This window comes from Anabrus simplex, chromosome 2 (genome assembly GCF_040414725.1).
Source record: "Anabrus simplex isolate iqAnaSimp1 chromosome 2, ASM4041472v1, whole genome shotgun sequence".
Taxonomy (NCBI): Eukaryota; Metazoa; Arthropoda; class Insecta; order Orthoptera; family Tettigoniidae; genus Anabrus; species Anabrus simplex.
In genome coordinates, this window is record NC_090266.1 from 1,114,356,000 (window position 1) to 1,114,379,483 (window position 23,484).

Sequence of the window (23,484 nt, forward strand, 5' to 3'; positions counted from 1 at the left end):
CCGATTACTGTAAGTAATTCCTTGTAATGAAGCCACAATTGAATAACATTATTTAAAATGCAACTTGGCCAGTAGAAAACACCTCCTGTCCTCATGTAACAGGTTCTTGTGACCATTCACAGAGTGAAGCTTTCGACACGTTTCGAATTTTAGTTTACAGTTCGCTTTTAGCAGTTGCGGAGTGGGGAGCATAAGTTCTGGATAGTTTTTGTTCAAGAGTGATTAGTATGTAGTGTTTAAAATAGTGAATAGTGCGCAGTGAAAATATTAATAACTTGTCTTTTATTATGAATAGGGTAGATACTCTTGTGAAATCTCCATTCTCATCATTAAATTTAGAAGAAAAATTAGAAGTAAAAAGACTTGGCGCATACCAGCCTAGAGATGTTAAGCTTCATCAGAGCTGCAAGAATCAGAAAACGTTTGCGTTATCTTGGTTTGACAAGAAGAAGTGGCTGACTGTGAGTGAAGAAAATAAGTCGCTTTTCTGTTTTGTGTGCTTATTGTTTGGTGGAGAAACTAGTTAGGTTGTGACAGGCATATATCAGAAAGAGTTGAGAAACACGAAACTTCAGAAACACATATTGAAAACAACGTAAAATATAATCTTTTTGGTTCTGTAAACACTTAGACTAAATTAAATGAAGGCTACCGTGTTTCTAATCAGCGTCACAATGAACTTGTACGCTCGTAGATAAGAACAGACACATTTTAAACAGGATATTTAACTGCATTAAGTTTTGAGGAACACATGAACTACCTCTTTGAGGTCATAACGAGGGTAACAATTCACACAATCATGGGATATTCTTGGATCTATCATCGGAACTACCGGCATTATTCAGCATTCTAAGCGATCGCCTTCTCATTTCTACGGTATCAAAAAATACCTCGAAAACAATTGAGAATGAGTTACTGGATTGTATGTTTACGGTCTATAGAGAGACGATAGTACAGGAAATACAAAGAGCAGCCATTAAGGCAGATGAAACTTCAGATGTACCATGCATGTCACAATTAGCTGTTGCTGCGATATGTAGCACGTAGTAGCCCAGCTGAGAGATTCATTTCCTTCTTTCTTTTTTTTTCCGTATTCAAGATCGAACTGCAGGTGGTTTACGTCAGTTCTGAAACAACAATTAGAACCGTACACGCTAGAACAGAAGTTAATTGCTCAGTCCTATGATGGTGCTGCCGTGTTTAGTGGGGGGAAAATGGCGTCCAGGTAAAGATAAGATATACATTTCCTCATGCACATTTCATCCACTGTTACGCCCATCAGCTAAACTTGGTAATAAAGAAAGCGCGCTCGACTGTGAAATCAGTGAAGTTGTTTTTCATCAATATATCGGACTTTTCATCATTTTTTCTGTTTCTTCCAAGCGCACTGATTTATTAAGATCTGTCTGTGACAGTGCGGTTCCGAAAACTGTTGAACCGCGCTGGAATTTTCATATCTGAGTTGTTAATACTGTCTCCAACAATAAGGATGTTCTTCTTGAGTGTTTTGACACCAATCAGAATGACGATGGTTGGGATGACGTTACAGTCAGAGAGGCAATAGGACTAGCTAATCTTCTGAATGATGAGGAACTCCTATATATTCTCTCATTTCTTAATCCCGTTCTGATACACGTTGACATTCTGTACAACACACTACAGAAATCATCAGCCAATGCCCTAAATGTTCGTACTGCAATTTAGCATTTCGAAACTGCAATAAATGGCAACAGAAGGAATTTACCTGAATTGGAACGACATTATGAACCCCCAACAAAACGTGCGCGGAAAGAAGTGAAAATAAGTGCCGATGCCAAAGAAGCGTGTGACATAATTGTGAATCAGATGAAACGCCGTTTCGAAGAAGAGCAGCACACACAATGTTTTTCTTTAATTGATCCACCATTTTTCGTAGAACATAAAGTTGATTTTCCTAGGGTACTTGTAACCTATGCAGTGAAGTATTATCCCATGTTTATGAAGGATAGTCCGCCTCTGTGGTGTAGGGTTAGTGTGATTAGCTGCCACCCCCGGAGGGCCGGGTTCGATTCCCGGCTCTGCCACGAAATTTGAAAAGTGGTATGAGGGCTGGAACGGGGTCCACTCCGCCTCGGGAGGTCAGCTGAGTAGAGGTGGGTTCGATTCCCACCTCAGCCATCCTGGAAGTGGTTTTCCGTGGTTTCCCAGTTCGCCTTCAGGCAAATGCCGAGATAGTGCCTAACTTAAAGCCACGGCTGCTTCCTTCTCTCTTCCTTGCCTATCCCTTCCAATTTCCCAACCCCCGCAAGGCTCCTGTTTGGCATAGCAAGTGAGGCCGCCTGGGCGAGGTACTGGTCATCCTCCCCAGTTGTATCCCCCGACCCAGAGTCTGAAGCTTCAGGACACTGCCCTTGAGGCGGTAGAGGTGGGATCCCTCGCTGAGTCCGAGGGAATAACCGACCCTGGAGGGTGAACAGATAAAGGAGAAAGAGAAGCTTATGAAGGATAAGTTACAAAGTGAACTAACTGTGCTCTATAGGAATGATACATTAGCGAGTGTAACGAGTGTACTTTCTCTTTGAACCCTATTGAAGGAAAACAATCTGGAAACAGCCTTATCAGAAGTACACTAACTGGCAGAAATAGGACTTACAATCCCAATTTCAACCCAGAGATCAGAAGCTTGTATCAGTACTCTAAAACGAGTTAAAACGTATCTAAGGAACTCAAGGGGACAAGAACGTTTAACCCCATTGCCTGTCCTTAGTATTCATACGAACGTCATTGCAGAGATTTCGGAATTCAACCGAAAAGTGACTGATTTGTTTGCATCGCAGAAGAATCGATGAGCGCAGTTCCTTTATAAATGGGGTAACATTTAAAGTATTTTACTGTTGGCGTGCATTAGAATCAAGCATGCTTAACTGTACTGATACTGCCAATAAAAATGTAATGACAACGTTTAACATGCGTGTATATACCACAGCAGAAGCAACAAAATCTATATAAATAATAATAACTACATTAATAATAATGTTATTGACTTTACGTCCCACTAACTACTTTTTCGGTTTTCGGAGACGCCGAGGTGCCAGAATTTAGTCCCGCAGGAATTCCTTTACGTGCCAGTAAATCTACCGACACGAGACTGACGTATTTGAGCACCTTCAAATATCACCGGACTGAGCCAGGATCGAACCTGCCAAGTTGGGGTCAGAAGACCAGAACCTCAACCGTCTGAGCCACTCAGCCCGGTAATAACCACATTAGCCCCACCTGCCATTTGAGCCATGAGCCGCCGCTACTTCTATTTCCCTAGTTGTCGTGAACGACAACACTAATAATAATAATGTTATTTGCTTTACGTCCCACTAACTACTTTTACGGTTTTCGGAGACGCCGAGGTGCCGGAATTTAGTCCCGCGGGAGATCTTTTACGTGCCAGTAAATCTACTGACACGAGGCTGACGTATTTGAGCACCTTCAAATACCACCGGACTGAGCCAGGATCGAACCTGTCAAGTTGGGGTCAGAAGGCTAGCGTCTCAACCGTCTGAGCCACTCAGCCCGGCATGACAACACTATACCTCATGCCAGCTTAGTACGTTAGTGTAGAAGTAGGGGGTGCCCTAATATGTGGACTGGACATCCGCCCATGTTGGAGGCAGCTTAGTAGATTTAGTTAGGGGTGGTGCCTTACATGGTGTCTGGTATTCCGCCCGTGTGGGAGGCCACGAAGTAAGGTTAGAGGGTGGTAGGGTGGCCCTTACATGTGGACTGGTCATCCTCCCGTGTAGAGGTCCGCTTAGTATTAAGTTTTAGACTAAATTAGTTGTAGATTTAGTTGTAGTTTAGTAGTTAGTAAATTAGTTGTAGATTTAGTTGTAGTGAAGCAGTTAATCTAGCCATGTACTATTTTTCTTTATTTCCTTATACCGATGGTTTGTAACTATGGTGGCGTAATAAAGATGTAATGTAATGTAGACCTCATGCAGCGCTGCCGGTGGCATCCACTGATACTCATTGTAGAAGAGAATTAGGATTCTACAGTGACGTTTAGCACTCAGTCTCTTTGATGTTTAGCTGATGTCTGACATGCTCAGGTGCACGGTAAAAACAGGCACGTAGCGCATACGTATCTACGAAATGTCACTGTAATATTTGTACCAAATGGAACTTAATAATTGCTTTTACACAAATAAAGCGAAAATCTGCGGTAAATTAAGAAATAGTACGAAATATTTTACTTGCAGGGAATGATATGGATACATACTTTACTACCTTACAACTATTTTTCTTTCTGTTACGTCGCAGCGCTTCCGTATGTGTTTTGTTTGTCTAACACTTTGGTGTGTGATATCTTTGCTCACTGAAGTTGTTTGCATTAATTAGGTGTTGTTTTCTTCGTGTTGCTCATTCGTTTTGTGCACTAACTCATTCATTAAAAGATATATTTATTGGTCCAGGGATCATGCTATTTTGCTGTTTGAACTGCGCGCGCTAGTCATATATACAAAGACTAGCAAGATACCCGTGCTTCGCTACGGTATTCTACTGAAATTTAGAATTGAATGCTTATTGTTTTATATATAATCCGCCGAAATTCGCGATCTGACTCGTTTTCTGAGAGAATCCCCCAAAATTCGTGATCTGACTCGTTTTCTAATAGATTATGGCAAGTTTCCTCCTATTTTTCAATCTTTCTTTCCAGCAATCGATTTCGTACTTCCCGAGCTAAGTCCAGGTATTCCACCCGGTGAGTTGGGTCCCTAAATCTTGGCCATCTTTTCCTATAAGCATTTTTAATATGGATCAAATCCTTCAGGAGATCCAGCGTGGTGTCGTCTTTGGTGCCTTGGCGATACTGAACCCGCGGCCGGACTGCATTCTTAGTCATTACCCGTCCAGGACCCGTTTCCAGCGCGGTCCGCACATTTGACGACGGTCCAGAACATTATTATTATTATTATTATTATTATTATTATTATTATTATTATTATTATTATTATTATTATTATTATTATTGTTGTTGTTGTTATTATTATAGATGTTCTGGACCCCACAGCAAGATGCAAGACCGCTACTTGGCGGTAAATTACATCTGCTGCCTTTGTCATTGTTGAGAATGTGACCAGCACCATTGTCGCGCGTAGGCAAGTGTGCGGGATTTCTGGCCATACGAATGACATACTTCCGTGCATTATTGTCCTTATTATGGAGTGAAAAATTGGACGGTCTATCTCATTCCTATCGTTTATTTCAATGTGTTTAAATTTTTATTTATATGACAGGAAAATCTACTGTAATCTAAGAACGTTCTCCTAAGGAAAAGATGGCTCTTGAAACAGAACCCAGGAAAGATTAAAAATGACCGGTTTATGATCAGAATAAGTACATCGAAAATCTACAGCATGTTTCCAATCATACGACAGGGTCAGGAATGGAATGAATAAAGCCCCCATCTAGCGGCGACAATAGGATTTGTGTCGGCAGCCGAAACCTGTCGCACTCCTCTGGGGCAATGATTAATGGATGACAAATGAAATGAAATTATATTTGACAATTTTGCTGGAATGAATGATGACAGGGAAAAACGCGGTATCCGGAGAAAAACTTGTTCCGCCTCCGTTTTGTCCAGCACGAATGTCACATGGAGAGACCGGGATTTGAACCACGGAGCCCAGCTGTGAGAGGCCGGCGCGCTGCCGCTTGAGCAACGGAGGCTCCTTATAAATACATTATGAACAGTAAAATCAATTGGTCTCACCTTTTACACCCTACCGCCGTTAAATTTATTTACCCAACACCCCCCCCCCCCCAAAAAAAAACTAAAAGAAGGCGTGTTTCTTTATGTTAAAGGAGATTCCAAACACTAATGTTCACGTCTATTACCTTCAATTTTGAGATTAAAATAATTCACTTCTTTTCACTTTCAGCCCCCACCCACACCTAAGTGAATTTTCCGGCAAAAAATATTTGTTTCTTTAATAGTAAAGGATCTTCTAAATACCAATTATCACGACTCTAACTTCTTCAGTTTTTGATTCATGTGTCCTCATGAAAGGAATTCAACTCCTTTTCACTCACGCCTTCCAAGATGATCACCCCCACACTAAACGGGCTTTTCTTTGTCTTTAAAGGAGATCCAAATACCAATTTTCACGCCTGTAACAACTTTAGTTTTTATTATATGTATGTATTCTAATACAATTAAGTCAATATATTTTCAATTCTTTCACCCCCACCCCGCTTCATTGGATTTTCCGAGAATGTGTTTCTTTACTTTTAAAGCAGATTCCAAATAATAAATTTCATGTCTGTAACATCTTCATTTTCGAGATAACAGTAGCCTAATTAAAATAATTCAACACCATTTTCAGTCACTTTTAGCCCCCCCCTCTTCCCAAGTGGTATTTCCGAAAACTAAAAATACACGTTTCTTTATTTTTAATAAAGAAAAAAATACCATTTTTCACTTCTGTAACATGTTCAGTTTTTGAGATATACTGTAGAAATTCTCATTTTAAAATTTCACCCCGTTTTTAGTTCCCCTTAAGTGCAGTTTCGAAAAACAAATCACCTATGTTTCTTTACACTTACAGGAGATTCCAAATACCCACTTTTTACGTCTGTAACATTTTACGCTTCTCAGATATTCTGTAGATATAGTCTTTCAAAAAATTTACCCCGTTTTGTCACTCCTGTTTAACCGCCTTTAATTGAATTTTCCAAAAGCAAAAATATACGTGTTTCTTTATTTCTATAGGAGATCCCATTTACAAATTTTCAGTTCTGTAATATCTTCAGTTTCTGAGATATATGTATCCTCATTAAAGGCATTCAACCCATTATTCACCCTTTTACACCCCTCCTATTGGGATTTAGAGAAAACAAAGAAATACGTGTTCCTTTATTTTTAAGGGAGATTCTAAACACCAATTTTTACATCTGTAAACGTTTAAACTTTTAAGATGTAGACACACTCATTTTAAAAATTCACCCCCCCTTTTCACCCCCCATTATTTGGATTTTCAAAAAACGAAAAATAACCTGTTTCTTTATATTTACAGTAGATCCCAAATACCAATTTTCAGGTCTGTAATATCTTCAGGTTCTGAAATATAAGTAGCCTCATTAAAGGCATTCAACCTCTTTTTCACCCTTTTCCACCCTTCCTATTACGATTTTCCAAAAACAAAAAAATACGTGTTTCTTTATTTTAAAGGAGATTCTAATTACCAAACTTTACATCTATAAACTTTAAAAGTTTTGAGATATAGATACACTCATTTTAAAAACGTCATCCCCCTTTTCACCCCCCATTATTTGGATTTTACCAAAACGAAAATATACTTGTTTCTTTATTTTTAAAATAGATCCCAAATACCAATTTTCAGGTCTGTAATATCTTCAGGTTCTGAAATATAAGTAGCCACATTAGAGGCATTCAACCTGTTTTTCACCCTTTTCCATCCTTCGTATTAGGATTTTCCGAAAACAAAAAAATACGTGTTTCTGTATTTTAAAAGATATCCTAAATACCAATTTTTACATCTATAAACTTTAAAAGTTTTGAGGTATAGATACACTCATATTAAAAAATCACCCCCCTTTTACCCCCACCATTAATTGGATTTTCTAAGAACAAAAAAATACGCGTTCCTTCATTTTTAAAGGAGATCCCAAACACCAATTGTCAGGTCTGTAATATCTTCATTTTCTGAGATATAAGTACCGGTATCCTGATTAAAGGCATTCAACCCATTTTCACCCTTTTTCACCCCTCCTATTGGGATTGTCTGAAAACAAAAAAATACGTGTTTCCTTATTTTTAAAGAAGATTCTAAATACCAATTTTCACATCCGTAAACTTTTAAAGTTTAGAGATATAGACACACTCATTTTAAAATTCCACCCCCCTTTTCACCCCCTTAGCGACGGAATATCCAAAAATCCTCTCTTGGCGAGCACCTACATCTTAATATGAATATATCCCCAAAATTTCATTTCTTTATGTCCAGTAGTTTTGGCTCGGCGATGATGAATCAGTCAGTCAGTCAGTCAGTCAGTCAGGACAAGCTACTTTATATATATAGATAATGAGAATTCACAGACATAGCACTCCCATTCATCGGTGCAAGCCCTGGATCTCAAGAAAGAAACAAAAGACGGCACGATCAGCGAAATACAACATGAGGGAGTTCTGTCTACAGCTCTAAGTACGTATACATATTTCTCTAGTAACGACGGTATTTCTTAATTTACCGCAGATTTTTCATTTCATTTGTGTAAAAAGAACTATTATGTTCCATTTGGGATAAATATTACAGTGACATTTCGTAGATGGGTATGCGCTACATAACCTATAAGGGCTACTCTTTGTGTTCAAAGAATACATGTTTTATACGGGTATGGAGGAGATACGTGTAGTTGCACAATAAAATGTCCTGTTCCCGTGTACAATCTGTATTAATGTGCGGGTCAGAGAAGTGAAAAGTAACAAGCTGTCAACCGCTGTTTGAACATCTGCTGGCGAGAAGTGAGAATTCGAGATGTCAAGCGGCGAAAATTGACTGGGCGTTCTCTGACGAGGGGTGACGAATTCATTGAGACAGAGATCTTGAACTGCTGGAACCTGTAGGAGAAAAGAGAGGAAATGGGGCCCAGGTGATTATACGTACATATTACAGCACTAGAAGAATGAGTATAGAGATTAACCGTCAGCAGGACCAGATGCGGTATGTTCTATGAAGCACAATAGGAAATGACGTGAAATCAAAGGGAGTCACTGAATTGTACTTTACCAATAAACACAAGCCTTCAACGTGATCAGCGTCAGATGAGCGTCCAATCCTCGGTGGGTTTTCCATTAAATGTGAAATGCTGCAAATGAGAAATAGAATAATATTTATCAGAATTGCAGTACAAATAATAGTAAAATCTATATATATAAACTAGCAAGATACCCGTGCTTCGCTACGGTATTATACTGAAATTTAGAATTGAATGCTTATTGTTTTATATATAATCCGCCGAAATTCGCGATCTGACTCGTTTTCTGAGAGAATCCCCCAAAATTAATGATCTGACTTGTTTTCTAATAGATTATGGCAAGTTTCCTCCTATTTTTCAATCTTTCTTTCCAGCAATCGATTTCGTACTTCCCGAGCTAAGTCCAGGTATTCCACCCGGTGAGTTGGGTCCCTAAATCTTGGCCATCTTTTCCTATAAGCATTTTTAATATGGATCAAATCCTTCAGGAGATCCAGCGTGTTGTCGTTTTGGTGCCTTGGCGATACTGAACCCGCGGCCGGACTGCATTCTTAGTCATTACCCGTCCAGGACCCGTTTCCAGCGCGGTCCGCACATTTGACGACGGTCCAGAACATTATCAATATTATTATTATTATTATTATTATTATTATTATTATTATTATTATTATTATTATTATAGATGTTCTGGACCCCACAGCAAGATGCAAGACCGCTACTTGGCGGTAAATTACATCTGCTGCCTTTGTCATTGTTGAGAATGTGACCAGCACCATTGTCGCGCGTAGGCAAGTGTGCGGGATTTCTGGCCATACGAATGACATACTTCCGTGCATTATTGTCCTTATTATGGAGTGAAAAATTGGACGGTCTATCTCATTCCTATCGTTTATTTCAATGTGTTTAAATTTTTATTTATATGACAGGAAAATCTACTGTAATCTAAGAACGTTCTCCTAAGGAAAAGATGGCTCTTGAAACAGAACCCAGGAAAGATTAAAAATGACCGGTTTATGATCAGAATAAGTACATCGAAAATCTACAGCATGTTTCCAATCATACGACAGGGTCAGGAATGGAATGAATAAAGCCCCCATCTAGCGGCGACAATAGGATTTGTGTCGGCAGCCGAAACCTGTCGCACTCCTCTGGGGCAATGATTAATGGATGACAAATGAAATGAAATTATATTTGACAATTTTGCTGGAATGAATGATGACAGGGAAAAACGCGGTATCCGGAGAAAAACTTGTTCCGCCTCCGTTTTGTCCAGCACGAATGTCGCATGGAGAGACCGGGATTTGAACCACGGAGCCCAGCTGTGAGAGGCCGGCGCGCTGCCGCTTGAGCAACGGAGGCTCCTTATAAATACATTATGAACAGTAAAATCAATTGGTCTCACCTTTTACACCCTACCGCCGTTAAATTTATTTACCCAACACCCCCCCCCCCCTCCAAAAAAAACTAAAAGAAGGCGTATTTCTTTATGTTAAAGGAGATTCCAAACACTAATGTTCACGTCTATTACCTTCAATTTTGAGATTAAAATAATTCACTTCTTTTCACTTTCAGCCCCCACCCACACCTAAGTGAATTTTCCGGCAAAAAATATTTGTTTCTTTAATAGTAAAGGATCTTCTAAATACCAATTATCACGACTCTAACTTCTTCAGTTTTTGATTCATGTGTCCTCATGAAAGGAATTCAACTCCTTTTCACTCACGCCTTCCAAGATGATCACCCCCACACTAAACGGGCTTCCCTTTGTCTTTAAAGGAGATCCAAATACCAATTTTCACGCCTGTAACAACTTTAGTTTTTATTATATGTATGTATTCTAATACAATTAAGTCAATATATTTTCAATTCTTTCACCCCCACCCCGCTTCATTGGATTTTCCGAGAATGTGTTTCTTTACTTTTAAAGCAGATTCCAAATAATAAATTTCATGTCTGTAACATCTTCATTTTCGAGATAACAGTAGCCTAATTAAAATAATTCAACACCATTTTCAGTCACTTTTACCCCCCCCCCTCTTCCCAAGTGGTATTTCCGAAAACTAAAAATACACGTTTCTTTATTTTTAATAAAGAAAAAAATACCATTTTTCACTTCTGTAACATGTTCAGTTTTTGAGATATACTGTAGAAATTCTCATTTTAAAATTTCACCCCGTTTTTAGTTCCCCTTAAGTGCAGTTTCGAAAAACAAATCACCTATGTTTCTTTACACTTACAGGAGATTCCAAATACCCACTTTTTACGTCTGTAACATTTTACGCTTCTCAGATATTCTGTAGATATATTCTTTCAAAAAATTTACCCCGTTTTGTCACTCCTGTTTAACCGCCTTTAATTGAATTTTCCAAAAGCAAAAATATACGTGTTTCTTTATTTCTATAGGAGATCCCATTTACAAATTTTCAGTTCTGTAATATCTTCAGTTTCTGAGATATATGTATCCTCATTAAAGGCATTCAACCCATTATTCACCCTTTTACACCCCTCCTATTGGGATTTAGAGAAAACAAAGAAATACGTGTTCCTTTATTTTTAAGGGAGATTCTAAACACCAATTTTTACATCTGTAAACGTTTAAACTTTTAAGATGTAGACACACTCATTTTAAAAATTCATCCCCCCCCTTTTCACCCCCATTATTTGGATTTTCAAAAAACGAAAAATAATCTTTTCTTTATTTTTAAGGTAGATCCCAAATACCAATTTTCAGGTCTGTAATATCTTCAGGTTCTGAAATATAAGTAGCCTCATTAAAGGCATTCAACCACTTTTTCACCCTTTTCCACCCTTCCTATTACGATTTTCCGAAAACAAAAAAAAATACGTGTTTCTTTATTTTTAAAGGAGATTATAATTACCAAATTTTACATCTATAAACTTTAAAGGTTTGAGATATAGATACACTCATTTTAAAAATGTCATCCCCCTTTTCACCCCCCATTATTTGGATTTTCCCAAAACGAAAATATACTTGTTTCTTTATTTTTAAAGTAGATCCCAAATACCAATTTTCAGGTCTGTAATATCTTCAGGTTCTGAAATATAAGTAGCCACATTAGAGGCATTCAACCTGTTTTTCACCCTTTTCCACCCTTCGTATTAGGATTTTCCGAAAACAAAAAAATATGTGTTTCTGTATTTTTAAAGGACATCCTAAATACCAATTTTTACATCTATAAACTTTAAAAGTTTTGAGGTATAGATACACTCATATTAAAAAATCACCCCCCTTTTACCCCCACCATTAATTGGATTTTCTAAGAACAAAAAAATACGCGTTCCTTCATTTTTAAAGGAGATCCCAAACACCAATTTTTAGGTCTGTAATATCTTCATTTTCTGATATATAAGTACCGGTATCCTGATTAAAGGCATTCAACCCATTTTTCACCCTTTTTCACCCCTCCTATTGGGATTGTCTGAAAACAAAAAAATACGTTTTTCCTTATTTTTAAAGAAGATTCTAAATACCAATTTTCACATCCGTAAACGTTTAAAGTTTAGAGATACAGACACACTCATTTTAAAATTCCACCCCCCCTTTTCTCCCCCTTAGCGACGGAATATCCAAAAATCCTCTCTTGGCGAGCACCTACATCTTAATATGAATATATCCCCAAAATTTCATTTCTTTATGTCCAGTAGTTTTGGCTCGGCGATGATGAATCAGTTATCAATCAATCAATACTGATCTGCATTTAGGGCAGTCGCCCAGGTGGCAGATTCCCTATCTGTTGCTTTCCTAGCCTTTTCCGAAATGATTTCAAAGAAATTGGAAATTTATTGAACATCTCCCTTGGTAAGTTATTCCAATCCCTAACTCCCCTTCCTATAAATGAATATTTGCCCCAGTTTGTCCTCTTGAATTCCAACTTTATCTTCATATTGTGATCTTTCCTACTTTTATAGACGCCATTCAAACCTATTCGTCTACTAATGTCATTCCACGCCATCTCTCCGCTGACAGCTCGGAACATACCACTTAGTCGAGCAGCTCGTCTTCTTTCTCTCAATTCTTCCCAACCCAAACATTGCAACATTTTTGTAACGCTACTCTTTTGTCGGAAATCACCCAGAACAAATCGAGCTGCTTTTCTTTGGATTTTTTCCAGTTCTTGAATCAGGTAATCCTGGTGAGGGTCCCATACACTGGAACCATACTCTAGTTGGGGTCTTACCAGAGACTTATATGCACTCTCCTTTACATCCTTACTACAACCCCTAAACACCCTCATAACCATGTGCAGAGATTGGTACCCTTTATTTACAATCCCATTTATGTGATTACCCCAGTGAAGATCTTTCCTTATATTAACACCTAGATACTTACAATGATCCCCGAAAGGAACTTTCACCCCATCAACGCAGTAATTAAAACTGAGAGGACTTTTCCTATTTGTGAAACTCACAACCTGACTTTTAGCCCCGTTTATCAACATACCATTGTCTGCTGTCCATCTCACAATATTTTCGAGGTCACGTTGCAGTTGCTCACAATCTTGTAACTTATTTATCACTCTATAGAGAATAACATCATCCGCAAAAAGCCTTACATCCGATTCCACTCCTTTACTTATATCATTTATATATATAAGAAAACATAAACGTCCGATAACACTGCCCTGAGGAACTCCCCTCTCAACTATTACAGGGTCAGACAAAGCTTCACCTACTCTAACTCTCTGAGATCTATTTTCTAGAAATATAGCAACCCATTCAGTCACTCTTTTGTCTAGTCCAATTGCACTCATTTTTGCCAGTAGTCTCCCATGATCCACCCTATCAAATGCTTTAGACATGTCAATCGCGATACAGTCCATTTGACCTCCAGAATCCAAGATATCTGCTATATCTTGCTGGAATCCTACAAGTTGAGCTTCAGTGGAATAACCTTTCCTAAAACCGAATTGCCTTCTATCGAACCAGTTATTAATTTCACAAACATGTCTAATATAATCAGAAAGAATGCCTTCCCAAAGCTTACATACAATGCATGTCAAACTTACTGGCCTGTAATTTTCAGCTTTATGTCTATCACCCTTTCCTTTATACACAGGGGCTACTATAGCAACTCTCCATTCATCTGGTATAGCTCCTTCGGCCAAACAATAATCAAATAAGTACTTCAGATATGGTACTATATCCCAACCCATTGTCTTTAGTATATCCCCAGAAATCTGATCAATTCCAGCCGCTTTTCTAGTTTTCAACTTTTGTATCTTATTGTAAATGTCATTGTTATCATATGTAAATTTTATTACTTCTTTGGCCTTAGTCTCTTCCTCTATCTCAACATTATCCTTGTAACCAACAATCTTTACATACTGCTGACTGAATACTTCTGCCTTTTGAAGATCCTGACATACACACTCCCCTTGTTCATTAATTATTCCTGGAATGTCCTTCTTGGAACCTGTTTCTGCCTTAAAATACCTATACATACCCTTCCATTTTTCACTAAAATTTGTATGACTGCCAATTATGCTTGCCATCATGTTATCCTTAGCTGCCTTCTTTGCTAGATTCAATTTTCTAGTAAGTTCCTTCAATTTCTCCTTACTTCCACAGCCATTTCTAACTCTATTTCTTTCCAGTCTGCACCTCCTTCTTAGTCTCTTTATTTCTCTATTATAATAAGGTGGGTCTTTACCATTCCTTACCACCCTTAAAGGTACAAACCTGTTTTCGCATTCCTCAACAATTTCTTTAAACCCATCCCAGAGTCTGTTTACATTTTTATTTACCGTTTTCCACCGATCATAGTTACTTTTTAGAAACTGCCTCATACCTGCTTTATCAGCCATATGGTACTGCCTAACAGTCCTACTTTTAAGACCTTCCTTTCTATCACATTTATTTTTAACTACCACAAAAACAGCTTCATGATCACTAATACCATCTATTACTTCAGTTTCCCTATAGAGCTCATCTGGTTTTCTCAGCACCACATCCAAAATATTTTTCCCTCTGGTTGGTTCCATCACTTTCTGAATCAGCTGTCCTTCCCATATTAACTTATTTGCCATTTCTTGGTCATGCTTCCTGTCGTTCTCATTTCCTTCCCAATTGACATCTGGCAAATTCAGATCTCCTGCTACAATCACATTTCTTTCCATGTCGTTTCCCACATAGCTGACTATCCTATCAAATAATTCCGAATCCGCATCAGTGCTACCCTTTCCCGATCTGTACACTCCAAATATATCAAGTTGCCTATTATGTTTAGAAATGAGCCTTACACCTAGAATTTCATGTGTCTCATCTTTAACTTTTTCGTAGCTTACAAATTCTTCTTTCACCAGAATGAAAACTCCCCCTCCCACCTTTCCTATCCTATCTCTACGATACACACTCCAGTGCCGTGAGAAAATTTCTGCATCCATTATATCATTTCTCAGCCATGATTCAACTCCTATTACAATATCTGGTAAATATATATCTATTTAATTACTTAATTCTATTCCTTTCTTTACAATACTTCTACATTTCAACACTAACAATTTTATGTCATCCCTACTTGATTTCCAGTTCCCTGTTCCCTTATCACCGCTCCCTAGGCCATCCCGTTTCCCTGAATGTACCTCCCTATTACCCTTCCAAACAAATTTCCTAACTTATACGTACCACTGCGGTTTAAATGAAGGCCATCCGAGCGCAGATCCCTATCTCCTACCCACCCATTAGGATCTAGAAATTTCACTCCCAGTTTCCCACATACCCACTCCATAGTCTCATTTAAATCCCCAATCCCCCTCCAGTCAGTATCCCTCCTACACAGTATTCCACTAATAACAATCTCCGCTTTCTTAAACTTCACCCGTGCTGCATTTACCAGATCCCACACATCTCCAACTATGTTGGTACTTATATCAGCTTGCCTTACGTTGTTGGTACCAACGTGAAACACTACCACCTTCTCCTTCCCCTCCTCCCTCTCTTCTACTTTCCTCAACATCTGCCTCAACCTAATTCCTGGATAACATTCTACCCTGGTTCCCTTTCCTCCACACACTTTCCCCACGTATCTAACGATGGAATCCCCCATGACCAGAGCCTCAACCCTACCCACCTCATTTGATCCCCTCCCCTCCTGGTCAGCCCTATCTTTCCTGATAGCTGCAGAAGCTACTTCCTCTTCCCTTTTCTCCTTCCCATGACCCTGTTCCACCTGTCTTTTGCTATCCTCTACTCTACCTTTCCCTTTCCTACCGTTTCCCTTCCTCCTACTTCCATGCATCTCAGCAACAGTTCCCTGTCCCTCATCTTCCCTCTGTTGTTCTACCTGGAGTGACTCGTACCGATTTCGCACAGACACCTGTCCTGAATTCTGATCCTGAATAGAGCCCTTGGCCTGCAATCTCCTTCCCCTTAGAACATTAGGCCACCTGTCTTCTACAACTCCTCCCTTTCCTTCCCCTCCCTCTTGTACACCTACTGTAACCTGTACATTGTTTGAGGGAGTCCTATCTTCCTTCCTGTCTTCTGTGAGAATCCTAATTATCTCCCTCAAACTTTCCAACTCCTCCCCCATACCCCTCAATTAGTCAGTCAGTCAGTCAGTCAGTCAGTCAGGACAAGCTACTTTATATATGTAGACTAGCAAGATACCCGTACTTCGCTACGGTATTATACTGAAATTTATAATTGAATGTTGTTTTAGATATATAATCAGCCGAAATTCGCGATCTGAATCGTTTTCTGCGAGAATCCGCAAAAATTCGCGATCTGACTCGTTTTCTAATAGATTATGGCAAGTTTCCTCCCATTTTTCAATCTTTATTTCCAGCAATCAATTTCGTACTTCCCAGGCTAGGTCCAGGTATTCCACCCTGTCAGTTGGGTCTCTAAATCTTTGCCATCTTTTCTTATAAGCATTTTTAATATGGATCAAATCCTTCAGGAGATCCGGCGTGGTGTCGTCTTGGGTGCCTTGGCGGTACTGAACCCACGGCCAGACTGCATTCTTAGTCATTACCCGTCCAGGACCCGTTTCCACCGCGGTTCGCACATTTGACGACGGTCCAGAACATTATTATTATTATTATTATTATTATTATTATTATTATTATTATTATTATTATTATTATTATTATTATTATTATTATTATTAGTATTATTATTATTATTATTATTATTATTATTATTATTATTATTATTATTATTATTATTATTATTATTATTATAGATGTTCTGGACCCCACAGCAAGATGCAAGACCGCTACTTGGCGGTAAATTACATCTGCTGCCACTGTTATTGTTGAGAATGTGACCAGCACCATTGTCGCGCGTAGGCAAGTGTGCGGGATTTCTGGCGATACGAATGACATACTTCCGTGCATTACTGACCTTATTATAGAGGTGAACAATTTGACGGTCAATCTCATTCCTATCGTTTATTTCAAATGTGTTTAAATTTTTATCCATATGCCAGGAGAATCTACTGTGATATAAGAACGTTCTCCGAAGGAAAAGTTAGCTGTTGAAAACGAACCCAGGAAAGATTAAAAAGATCGGTTTATGATCAGAATAAGTACATCGAAAATATACAGCCTGTTTCCAGTCATTCGACAGGGTCAGGAATGGAATGAATAAAGCCCCATCTAGCGGCGACAGTAGGAATTGTGCCGGCTGCCGAAGCACTCCTCTGGGGCAATGATCGATGAATGACAAATGAAATGAAATATTGGACAGTGTTGCTGGAATGAATGATGACAGGGAAAAGCGAAGTATCCGGAGGAAAACCTGTCCCGCCTCCGTTTTGTCCAGCACGAGTGTCACATGGAGTGACTGGGATTCGAACCACGGAACCCAGCTGTGAGAGGCCGGCGCGCTGCCGCCTGAGCAACGGAGGCTCCTTATAAGTACATTATGAACAGCAAAATCAATTGGTCTCAGCTCCTTTTACACCCCACCGCCGTTAAGTTTATTTACCACCCCCCCAAAAAAAATTAAAAGAAGGAGTGTTTCTTTATGTTTAAAGGAGATTCCAAACCCCAATGTTCACGTCTATTACCTTGAGTTTTGAGATATAAGTATCCCCATAAAAATAATTCGCTTTTTTTACATCCTTTCACACTTCTCCCCCCCCCCCTTAAATGAATTTTCCGGCAAAAAATACTTGTTTCTTTAATAGTAAAGGATCTTCTAAATAGCAATTATCACGACTCTAACTTCTTTATTTTTTGATTTATCTGTCCTCATGAAAGGAATTCAACTCCTTTCCACTCCCGCCCCCCAAGATGGTTTCCCCCACAAAACGCGCATTTCTTTGTTTTTAAAGGAGATCAAAATACCAATTTTCACGTCCGTAACAACTTTAGTTTTTATTGGATGTATGTATTCTCATACTTTAAGTCAATTAATTTTAGAATTCTTCCCCCCCCCCTTTTCATTGGATTTTCCGAGAATACGCGTTTCTTTATTTTTAAAGGAGATCCCATATCCAAATTTTTAGTTCTGTAATATATTCAGTTTCTGAGATATATGTATCCTCATTAAAGGCATTCAACCCATTATTCACCCTTTTACACCCCTCCTATTGGGATTTACAGAAAACGAAAAAAATACTTATTCCCTTACTTTTAAAGGAGATTCTAAATACCAATTTTTACATCTGTAAACTTTTAAAGTTTTAAGATATAGACACAATCATTTTAAAAATTCACCCCCCTTTTCACCCCCCATTATCCGGATTTTTCAAAAACGAAAATATACGTGTTTCCTTATTTTTAAAGTGGATCCCCAATACCAATTTTCAGGTCTGTAATATCTTCAGGTTCTGAAATATAAGTATCTCGTTAAAGGCATTCAACCTCTTTTTCACCCTTTTCCACCCTTCCTATCGGGATTTTCCGAAAACAAAAAAAATGTGTTCCTTTATTTTTAAAGGAGATTTAAATACCATATTTTACATCTATAAACTTTAAAAGTTTTGAGATATAGATACACTCATATTAAAATATCATCCCCCTTTTACCCCCCACCATTAATTGGATTTTCTAAAAACAAAAAAAATACGCGTTTCTTTATTTTTAAAGGAGATCCCAAACACCAATTTTCAGGTCTGTAATATCTTCAGTTTCTAAGATATAAGTATTCTCTTTAAAGGCATTCTACCCCTTTTTCACCCCCTTTTCTCCCCTCTTATTGGGATTTTCCGAAAACAAAGAATACGTGTTCCTTTATTATTAATGAAGATTCTAAATACCAATTTTTACATCTCTAAACTTTAAAACTTTTGAGATATAGATGCACTCATTTTAAAAATTCACCCCCTTTCCACCCTCGCATTAATTGGATTTTCCAAAAACAAAAAGTATGTGTTTCTTTATTTTTGAAAGAGATCAAAAGTACCAATTTTGAGGTCTGTAATATCTTCAGTTTCTGAGATATAAGTACCGGTATCCTGATTAAAGGCATTCAACCACTTTTTCACCCTTTTTCACCCCTCCTATTGGGATTTTCTGAAAACAAAAAAATACGTATTTCCTTATTTTTAAGGAAGATTCTAAATACCAATTTTCACATCTGTAAACTTTTAAAGTTTTGAGATATAGACACACTCATTTTAAAATTTCACCCCCCTTTTCACCCCCTTAGCGACGGAATATCCAAAAATCCTCTCTTAGCGAGCACCTACATCTTAATATGAATATATCCCCAAAATTTCATTTCTTTATGTCCAGTAGTTTTGGCTCGGCGATGATGAATCAGTCAGTCAGTCAGTCAGGACAAGCTACTTTATATATATAGATAGACTAGCAAAATACCCGTGCTTCGCTACGGTATTATACTGAAATTTATAATTGAATGCTTATTGTTTTAGATATATAATCTGCCGAAATTCACGATCTGACTCGTTTTTTGCGAGAATCCACCAAAATTCCCGATCTGACTCGTTTTCTATTAGATTACGGCACGTTTCCTCCCATTTTTCTATCTTCCTTTCCAGCAATCGATTTCGTACTTCCCGGGCTAGGCTCAGGTATTCCTCCCGGTCAGTTGGGTCCGTAAATCTTTGGCCATCTCTTCCTATAATCATTTTTAATATGGATAAAATCCTTCAGAAGATACGGCGTGGTGTCATATTGGGTGCCTTGGCGGCACTGAACCCGCGGCTGGACTGCATTCTTAGTCATTACCCATCCAGGAGCCGTTTCTAGCGCGGTCCGCACATTTGACGACGGTTCGGAACATTATTATTATTATTATTATTATTATTATTATTATTATTATTATTATTATTATTATTATTATTATTATGTGTTTCTGGAATGAATGATGACAGGAAGAACGGGAGTATCCGGAGAAAAACCTGTCCCGCCTCCGTTTTGTCCAGCACGAATGTCACATGTAGTGACCGGGATTTGAACCACGGAACCCAGCTGTGAGAGGCCGGCGCGCTGCCACCTGAGCAACGGAGGATCCTTATAAGTACATTAAGGACAGTAAAATCAATTTGTCTCACCTCCTTTTACACCCCAACGCCGTTAAGTTTATTTACAGCAAACCCTCCCCCCCCCCAAAAAAAATAATTAAAAGAAGGCGTGTTTCTTTAAGTTTAAAGGAGATTCCAAACACCAATGTTCACGTCTATTACCTCCAGTTTTGAGATATATGTATCCCCATAAAAATAATTCACTTTTTTCACTTCATTTCACACTGCTCCCCCCTCCCCCTAAGTGAATTTTCCCGCAAAAAGTACTTGTTTGTTTAATAGTAAAGGATCTTCTAAATACCAATTATCGCGACTCTAACTTCTTCAGTTTTTGATTTATGTGTCCACATGAAAGGAATTCAACTCCTTTACACTCCCGCCCCCAAAAATGGTTTCCCCTCAAAACGCGTGTTTCTTTACTTTTAAAGCAGATTGCAAATATCAAATTTCACGTCTATAACATCTTCATTTTTGAGATATCAGTAGCCTAATTAAAAGGATTCAACACCATGTTCAGTCACTTTTACCCCCTCTCCACCCAAGTGGTATTTCATAAAAAATACCATTTTTCACTTCTGTAACATGTTAAGTTTTTAGATTTACCGTAAAAGTTCTCATTTAAAAATTTCACCCCTTTTGAGTTCCCCTTAAGTGGAGTTTCCAAAAACAAATCACCTATGTTTCTTTACATTTACAGGAGATTCCAAACACCCACTTTTTACGTCTGTAACATTTTACGTTTCCAAGATATTCTCTAGATATAGTCTTTCAAAAATTCACCCCAATTTGTCACTCCTATTTAACCGCCATTAATTTGAATTTCCAAAAACTAAAAAAATACGTGTTTCTTTATTTATAAAGGAGATCCCTTATACAAATTTTCAGTTCTGTAATATCTTCCGTTTCTGAGATATATGTATCCTCATTAAAGGCATTCAACCCATTTTTCACCCTTTTACACCCCTCCTATTGGGATTTACAGGAAACAAAAAAATACGCGTTTCTTTATTTTTAGAGGAGATTCTAACTACCAATTGTTACATCTGTAAATTTTAAATTTTTAAGATGTAGATACATGCATTTTAAAAAATCACCCCCCCTTTTCACCCCCCCCCCCCAAATATTTGGATTTTCCAAAAACGAAAAAATGTGTGTTGCTTTACATTTAAAGTAGATCCCAAATACCAATTTTCAGGTCTGTAATATCTTCAGGTTCTGAAATATAAGTAGCCTCATTAAAGGCATTCAACCCATTATTCACCCTTTTACAGCCTTCCTATTGGGATTTTCCGAAAACAAAAAAATACGTGTTTCTTTATTTTTAAAGGAGATTCTAAATACCAATTTTCACATCTGTAAACTTTTAAAATTTTCATATGTAGATACACTCATTCTAAAAATTCACATCCCTTTTCACCCCCCCCCCCATTATTGGATTTTCCAAAAACGAAAAATACCTGTTTCTTTATTATTTTTAAGTAGATCCCAAATACCAATTTTCAGGTCTGTAATATCTTCAGGTTCTGAAATATAATTAGCCTCATTAAAGGTATTTAACATATTTTCACCCTTTTCCACCCTTCCTATTGGGATTTTCCGAAAAGAAAAATATACGTGTTTCTTTATTTTTAAAGGAGATTCTAAATACTAATTTTTACATCTATAAACTTTAAAAGTTTTGTTATATATATAGATACACTAATTTTAGAAATTCACCCCTTCTTACCCCCCATTAATTGGATTTTCCAAAAACAAAAAAATACGTGGTTCTTTATTATTAAAGAAGATACAAAACACCAATTTTCAGGTCTGTGACATCTTCAGTTTCTGAGATATAAGTATCCTCATTAAATGCATTCAACCCTTTTTTCACCCCTTTCCTCCTTTCCTATTAGGATTTTCCGAAAACAAAAAAATAAGTGTTTCTTTATTTTTAATGAAGATTCTAAATACCAATTTTTACATCTGTAAACTTTCAACGTTTTGAGATATAGATACACTGATTTTAAAAATTCACCCCCCTTTTCACCCTCCCATTAACTGGATTTACCAAAAACAAAAAATACGTGTTTCTTTATTTTTAAAAGAGATCAAAAGTACCAATTTTCAGGTCTGTAAAACCTTTAGTTTCTGAGATATAAGTACCGGTATCCTGATTAAAGGCATTCAACCCTTTTTTCACCCTTTTTCGCCCCTCCTATTGGGATTTTCTGAAAACCAAAAAATACGTGTTTCCTTATTTTTAATGAAGAGTCTAAATACCAATTTTTACATTTGTAAACTTTAAAAGTTTTGAGATATAGATACACTCATTTTAAAATTTCACCCCGCTTTTCACCCCCTTAGCGACGGAATATCCAAAAATCCTCTCTTAGCGAGCACCTACATCTTAATATGAATGTATATCCAAAATTTCATTTCATTATGTCCAGTAGTTTTGGCTCGGCGATGATGAATCAGTCAGTCAGTCAGTCAGTCAGTCAGGACAAGCTATTTTATATATATAGACTAGCAAGATACCCGTGCTTTGCTACGGTATTATACTGAAATTTATAATTGAATGCTAATTGTTTTAGATATATAATCCTCCGAAATTCGCGATCTGACTCGTTTTCTGCGAGAATCCGCCAAAATTCGCGATCTGACTCGTTTTCTAATAGATTACGGTATGTTTCCTTACATTTTTCAATCTTTCTTTCCAGCAATCGATTTCGTACTTCCCGGGCTAGGTCCAGATATTCCACCCCGTCAGTTGGGTCCCTAAATCTTTGCCATCTTTTCCTATAAGCGTTTTTAATATGGATCAAATCCTTCAGGAGATCCGGCGTGGTGTCGTCTTAGGTGCCTTGGCGGTACTGAACCCGCGGCCGGACTGCATTCTTAGTCATTACCCGTCCAGGACCATTTTCCAGGGGGGTCCGCACATTTGACAACGGCCCAGAACATTATTATTATTATTATTATTATTATTATTATTATTATTATTATTATTATTATTATTATTATTATTATTATTAAAAGATGTTCTGAACCCCACAGCAAGCTGCAAGATCGCTACTTGGCGGTAAATTACATCTGCTGCCAGTGTCATTGTTACAATGTGACCAGCACCATCGTCGCGCGTAGGCAAGTGTGCGGGATTTCTGGCGATACCAATGACATACTTCCGTGCATTGTTGACCTTATTATAGAGGTGAACAATTTGACGGTCCATCTCATTCCTATCGTTTATTTCAAATGTGTTTAAATTTTTATTTACATGCCAGGAGGATCTA